We start from the raw sequence: 7,871 nt of genomic DNA on the forward strand, positions 1-7,871 counted from the left end.
GCCAATGAGAGACCAAGATACAGGGCAGAGGAAAGTTCGGGGAGGCGTTATAGACCAGAATATCAGTATTTTAATTATATCATACAGAAACAAGCACAAACATTTGCTTGACCAGCCACAACATCAGCATAACAATTACTGCAAAATTATTTACCTCCAACTCTCTTTGCAGAACACCCAATCCCTGTTCCCTGCATCTCCCTCCTGCATAATCTGTTTTTCTTTTTCTCCTTGTAGCTGGAAATCAGCTCACAGACAATCTGCGGGCTATATATATATATTTTTTAATAATTACAGTCTCGCTGGAGAACTCCTGTCTGACGCACTCGGGTTCTCGCGTTATTTCCTTATCACTTCTCGCATGTGTTTTTGTTGTGAAACGTAGTTTGCGGACCAGACAGAGCTGTCGGCGATTCTTCCTATTGTGAAGTCATGCAGTGTGAAACCCCCTGTCGCCGATCCATCGTGCAATGTGAACACAGCAGCAACTGAGTGCTACCCCAGATAGTCACGCAGTGTGAAAACAACGGCGATCCGACGAGTTTGAAAATTGTGCAGTGTGAACTCGGCATAACTTGACCTTCCAAAGATATGATGACTGAAGCAAAATCCACCATGATTTTTAGCCCCCCCCCCAAAAAAAAACTGCAAATGTAGCATGAGTATTATGCCATTTTGAACTTTTCAGCATTGCTATGATCTTTTTGACTTGTATTTTACACACTGAAGGCCAAATGCTGCAAAGCAAGTCAACCCATAAGAGAGAAGAATCACAAATGAGATCTCTTTAATATCAACGCAAGACATACGTCTTCTAGCTTTCCAGCAGACCCTCAATATTTATACTCTAGAACAGTGTCCCAACCGGGGTGCCGTGTAAAAAATACTTTTAAATATTTTTAAATGGCTAAACTGTTCAAAAAAGCATCTATTATATAATATCCATTTCTGATGTCGCCAATCATTAGAGATGCACCGAAATTTCGGCTGCCGAAAATTAGTTCACCGCTCAGGTTTCACTTTCACGTGGTGTGACACTCTGCGTATTATCCGCTCTATGCGTGTGCTATGCTCAGTCGCTCCACTCGTATACCGTTCATGCGAATCGGAACAGCAAAGTCCGTTCAAAAATCGAGCTGACAAGAAACATCAATGTAATACAGTATTGTTTCTGTCTGCAATAGCCCTACTGTGCTGTAACATGATGTAGTATATGGGCAACTCTGGTAATGCTGTCCTCTCATTCATTGATCTGCTAACCGTTATGCTCGCGTGTTCTGATAATAATAGCTTTCTAGGACTCAACATTATTTGGATAATTGGTAAAAAAAATTTTTTTTTAAAAGTTAAATATCCTAACCCTACTGTTAGACCTACCTGAAAAACTAAAAAGCTATTTATTTAATGAAGGCCTGTCGTTATTTTTTATTTGTGCTATCATTATTAATTTCTTTATTTGTTCTTATTTTATTACTGACTGCTTACTTGTCATTTTTTATTCAATTCAAAGTTTGAAATCAAGCTATCTCATGCTACTGCACCAAAATTACCCCGCTGTAAAATAAAAAAAACACTGAGTGAGCAGAAATTTGTGAGATAGCTAGTTATAATGGTAATTAAATAATGTTTACATGTGTATAAAAGCCTACATTAAAATCTGTCATATTAATTGGTCTCTTCATTAGAAATTAGCCTACTGATTGCCACCATTGATGGACAAAAATGTTTAATAATATTAAAAATATCTGTATGACATTATATTCTGCAGTTCTTCCCTGTTGTACCGAATATCTATACTTTTCAAATTATCACATCGAAGTTAGAAATTCAAATATTGTGACAAAATTAATTTTGTAGGGTGCCACAAGTTTGTTAAAATTTCCAAAGGGTGCCGCGACTAAAAAAAGGTTGGGAAACACTGCTCTAGAATATCAAAAGAGATCTCAATGCCTCGAACTGTATTGACAAATCAAAGTTCACGCGAAGTCCACGCATTCCCTACAGTTGTTTGTTTCAGGATCAGAGATGCTCACATGTTCCCGTCGGCCCTTTCCTGCAACACATAACAAGGAAAACATGGATTTGAATTCCCATGATATTCCAGCGACATCAATGAGATCACCGAGAGGCATCCAGCAGATGGGTCTGCCAGCTGTGCCACTGATAATTTGTGGCCGTTGTAATTTCCTTCCATGTAACCAAAGCCTTTGAGTGATGCATGTGTAAGAGCAGCATGTGTCGACTCAGGACTCGGTCGACACATAGTGCAATGTTTCCAAACACACTCGGATCTGCAGATGAAACCGATCCGATGTGAGATGTTCAGTTCCCATGTGCACCGTTCCGCATGGAAGAACATCAGAGGAGTCTGTGCAAGGAAAGCGATCGCATATTCCCTGCTTCTTTTATTCGGTGTTGTCTATGGCTGGAAGTCATTTTCAAACAGACCTTCACAGCATAAACAAAACTGACCTTAGCATTGGTTTTTATCAGCGTCTAGCCAACATTTCTTGTCAACAGCACCTTTAATCAGACCTAAGGGCTCTCCTCTGTGACTTAAAAAAATATATCTGGTCCACGTTTCTCACAGAAAATAAAACATGTATTGGAGACTTAGTGCACCAGATAATAGACTAACATTTCCATGCATTTCCTTTCACAACACACAAACTGCTAGAAATATAACTGCCTTTGTTTTCTATGAGAAACATATCCAAAAATACAACACCAAGGACATGGGTTTGATTCCCAAGGAGAACAAAACTAATACAATATAAATCTTAAATGCAATATGAGTTGCTTATATAAAAGATAAAAGCATCTGTAAATGCAAATGCATAATTGTAAAAGTCAAGTTTAAACATTTTGGATAGGCAACATGTCCAAAATATAAAAGTAAGACATTTATATATGTCCCTTCACAACTCACAAAACATACAGTTATAGAAATATAAATGCCATCATGTGCTATAAAAAAAAAGAAATATACACCAGTTATGTCCATAAATAATGCACTGAAAAACTACATTATAAACAGGTTTGATCCCTAAGGAAAACAAAAACTGATGAACTGTCTACATTGGATGCTATATAAGAGGCAAATGTTAACAATGTATTAGTAAATGTTAAAATAACTAACTACGATTAATAAATACTTTAGAAGCATTTTTCATATTGGTCATGTTAATGTGTTACCAATAAGTCAATGCAGTGAATTCACATCATCAGTTTTGTTACTTTTGTGTACAATAAATAAAATAGGGACCAAAAATGTAATGTAAGTTGCTTTGGATAAAAGCGTCTGCCAAATCCATGAATGCAAATGCAAAGTTTAAAAGGGTAGGCAGCAAGCTAAAAAATAAAATAAAAAAGGCTTAAAAGCAATTTCATAAAAATTAGACAAACAGTAAAGAAATTCTTAATTTAATAACTCAATGGAGTGAATTCACTAACAGGTGTGCCACTTTTCTGTGCAGTATTTCAATGCAAAAACCTTCACAGTATAAACAAAACTGACCTTAACCGTGGTTTGTATCTGTGTCTAGCCAACATTTCTTGTCTTGCAGCTTTAATCAGACTTAAGGGGAGCTCCTGTCTGACATCCAAACTGAGAAAAAAATGTCTGGTCTATGTTTCTACAGAAAATAAAGTAGAAAAGTAGACAATTTCATGCATTTCCCTTCACAACTCACAAACTGCTACAGATATACCTATTACCTGTCATCATTTACTATAAGAAACATAACTAAATATGCAGCAATTATGCACATAAACACAAAATGCACAAAAAAGGCACTAAAAACAGTAAGGTCATGGGTTTGATTACTAGGGAATACAAAAACTGATAAAATGCATTGTGAGTTGCTTTGGATAAAAGCATCTGTCAAATGCATAACTGCACGTTTTAAATGTTCTGGATAGAAAAGAAGTGCAAAATACAAAAACAAGCAAATATAACATTGAAACATCTTATAATTTTTTTTAAATGTTTAAAACTCAGGGGATTAATACGGAATTCAATACAAAAGTTGGTAACACTTTACAATAAGGTCCCATTAGTTAATGTAAATAAATGCATTCATTATAATATAGGCAATGCATTTGCTGCAGTATTTATTAATCTTTGTTAGTTTTAGTTAATCAAAATCAAAAGATTAACATTAACATTAATAAATAGGCCTACTTCAAAAGTATTTTTCATTGTTAGTACATGTCAGTGGAGTGAATTGGGCATTTTTTCAATGCAAAAACCTTAACAAAACAAACAAAATTGACCTTAACAGTGTTTTTTATCAGTTTCTAGCCAACAATTCTTGTCGACCACAGCTTAAATCAGACCTAAGGGTCCTGTGACTTACCATTGGAAAAATGAGAAAGAGAAAAGATATTTTTTCTGTTTCTTACAGAAACTAAAACATAGACCTAGCACACCAAGGAGTAGACTAATATTTCCATGCATTGCCCTTCACAAAAACACATATACATCTCAAATATTTACCTCATTTGCTATGAGAAATGTAACCCAACATGCACCAACTACAAATAAATACTAAATGCACTGAAAAACAGCGCTATAGAAACATCAAGGTCATGGATTTACATCTCAGGGGAAGCAAGAACTGATCAAATATGAACCCTGAATGCGATGCAGGTTGCTTTGGATAAAAGCGTATGCCAGATGCATGAATATAAATGTAACAATTAAACGTTATGGTTAGGCAACAAGCCCAAAAACTAACACAAAAAAGCAAATATAACAGAAACATATAATTTTAAAAAAATGTTTACAAATGAGAGAAAAAGTAAAGAAAAAGTGAATGTAATACAAGTCAGTGAAGTGAATTTAATAAACAGTTGTGCTACTTTTGCATGTAGTATTTCAATGCAAAAAACAATTGTAAATGCCTGCAATCCACTTTAATCTGATGCTGAATGTATAAAAATAGCACTGCACTGTGGATACTGAAATTTACTGTCATTCTTTTCTGCAAAATGTGACTTCATGCACTGTCTCTGAATAAGATTTGAGAACTGAAATAGAGACAAAGAATGTCTGCGAACAACTTAAACAACGCCTCTGCAAAGCAATCAGAAAGCTGATGGTTAGTAGTCACTGTATACTTTCATTTTATGGAACAGCGCCATTTAAACATGAGGGAAAGGAAATTATTTTTGGCTGAACTGTTCCTTTAAGCAGGTCCTTTCATGCATATTCACTGTTAAATGCATTGCCCGTCGGGATCTGTTAGAGGCTTGGACATTTCACCCAATGCCCTTTAAGAAAAATTGGGCTAATTCAACAGACAAACTGCAGCAGATGAGGCCGATCCTCTGTGTAGACAAAAATAGGAGTGAGAGGAGACCTTGTTCTGCTAATTTCTGCACTCCTGTCAAATCATGACACCACACTAACAACGCAAGGTTTTATCGCATTACAGCATGAGCTCTGCGCAGAAACCAAAGCTGCAGACTGCAAAAATCCCATCAGTATTGTCTAGTTTTCCAGTAAAAACATCTAAATAAGCTAAATTCACCGGAGAAGCAAAGGTGCATGAAATATTATGTCTGTCTGTCTCATTTTGTTTCACACTCTGCTATAGCAAATGACTCTTCACCAAGCAACAGGCTTTCATTTGCATATTTGCATAAACGTTTGATTGTTACAAATATGGTCTAAACGGGTCGCAAGCATGGAAAATGAAGAAATTTCAAGCAAAGATGAAAGTAATGAATATTTCTCATCATGTTAAGATGCAATAAATTAGTCTGAGACGTTAAATGAAAAGGGAGTGTTATGCTCCTGTTGATGAGCCCAAGTCAAGCAGAAAATAACATGTCACCGGGGACTAAAAAACAGTCAAGTTCATGTGCACGCTTAATGACATGGACCCAGACTGAATGCTAATCTCAGGTTAGTTCTTTTCAATATCCGTGTTCATTAAAGAAGCCTCTTATAAGACTGTATTTTGGTCATTCATTGGAAATGCTGCCATTTGTGCTTGAATCTTTCTAATGCATCCTAGACATAGGCGATAACCAAAAAGAGGATGCATTCCCATTAATATTTAAATTAATACTGTACGTTCAAATTGGACAACAAATTTGGGTTTGATTCTTAAAATGTCTTAAAACATGACCTTGAAAATTACAAACAATTTCATTAATTATTTTTTAAATAATTAATTTAAATAATTACTTTTTTGGCTCACCAAGGCTACATTTATTTGATCAAAAACTATTTTTTTGATCAAATATATGATATTGTGATATTGTGAAATATTATTATGCTGATGATCCTTAAGAAATCCTTGAGATCCTTCAGAAATCATTCTAATTAGTGTTTTTTATTATAATTTTACAATATAAATGATGACTTTTATTCATCAAGGATGCATTCAATTGATCAAAAGTGACAGTTTATAATGTTACAAGAGATTCCTATTTCAAATAAATGCTGTTCTTTTGAACTTTCTATTCATCAAAGAATCATAAAAAATAAAAGGTATCACGATTCCCACAAAAAAAATATTGGGCAGTACAACTGTTTTCGACATTGATAATAATCAGAAATGTTTCTTGAGCAGCAAATCAGCATATTAGAATGATTTCTGAAGATCATGTGACACTGAAGACTGCAGTAATGACGCTGAAAATTCAGCTGCGCATCACAGAAATAAATAATATTTTAACAGATATTCACATAGAAAACTGTTATTTTAAATTGTAAAAATATTTCACAATATCACTGTTTTTGCTGTATTTTGGATCACATAAATGCAGTGTCGGTGAGCAGAAAAGTCTTCTTTCAAAAACATTAAAACTCAAAAATAGTGTATATGTAGTGTTGTCAACATGCAGCGCAGTTCATTTGAAAAGGTTTAAAAGTATGGTCATTCATTGGAAATGCTGTCATTTGTGCTTGAATCTTTCTAATGCATCCTAGACATAGGCGATAACCAAAAAGACCAAAAAAAATTAGTGTTTTTTATTATAATTTTACAATATAAATGATGACTTTTATTCATCAAGGATGCATTCAATTGATCAAAAGTGACAGTTTATAATGTTACAAGAGATTCCTATTTCAAATAAATGCTGTTCTTTTGAACTTTCTATTCATCAAAGAATCATAAAAAATAAAAGGTATCACGATTCCCACAAAAAAAATATTGGGCAGTACAACTGTTTTCAACATTGATAATAATCAGAAATGTTTCTTGAGCAGCAAATCAGCATATTAGAATGATTTCTGAAGATCATGTGACACTGAAGACTGCAGTAATGACGCTGAAAATTCAGCTGCGCATCACAGAAATAAATAACATTTTAACAGATATTCACATAGAAAACTGTTATTTTAAATTGTAAAAATATTTCACAATATCACTGTTTTTGCTGTATTTTGGATCACATAAATGCAGTGTCGGTGAGCAGAAAAGTCTTCTTTCAAAAACATTAAAACTCAAAAATAGTGTATATGTAGTGTTGTCAACATGCAGCGCAGTTCATTTGAAAAGGTTTAAAAGTATGAAAGCAATGTGACCTATTTCTTGTTTTCAACATGAGAACTAAGGTCATATGTATACTATATACAGTACTGTATATATGTGTGTGTGTGTGTGTGTGTGTGTGTGTGTGTGTATACAGTGGGGCAAATAAGTATTTGACACACTGCCAATTTTTCAAGTTTTCCCATTTACAAAGAATGGAGAGATCTGTAAATGTCATCGTAGGTACACTTCAACTGTGAGAGACTGAATCTAAAAAAAACAAATCCAGAAAATCACATTGAATGATTTTTAAATAATTAATTTCCATTTTATTGCATGAAATAAGTATTTGATCACCTACCAACCAGCAAGAATTCTGGC

This window comes from Sinocyclocheilus grahami, unplaced genomic scaffold (assembly GCF_001515645.1).
Source record: "Sinocyclocheilus grahami isolate Dianchi unplaced genomic scaffold, SAMN03320097.WGS_v1.1 scaffold743.1, whole genome shotgun sequence".
Taxonomy (NCBI): Eukaryota; Metazoa; Chordata; class Actinopteri; order Cypriniformes; family Cyprinidae; genus Sinocyclocheilus; species Sinocyclocheilus grahami.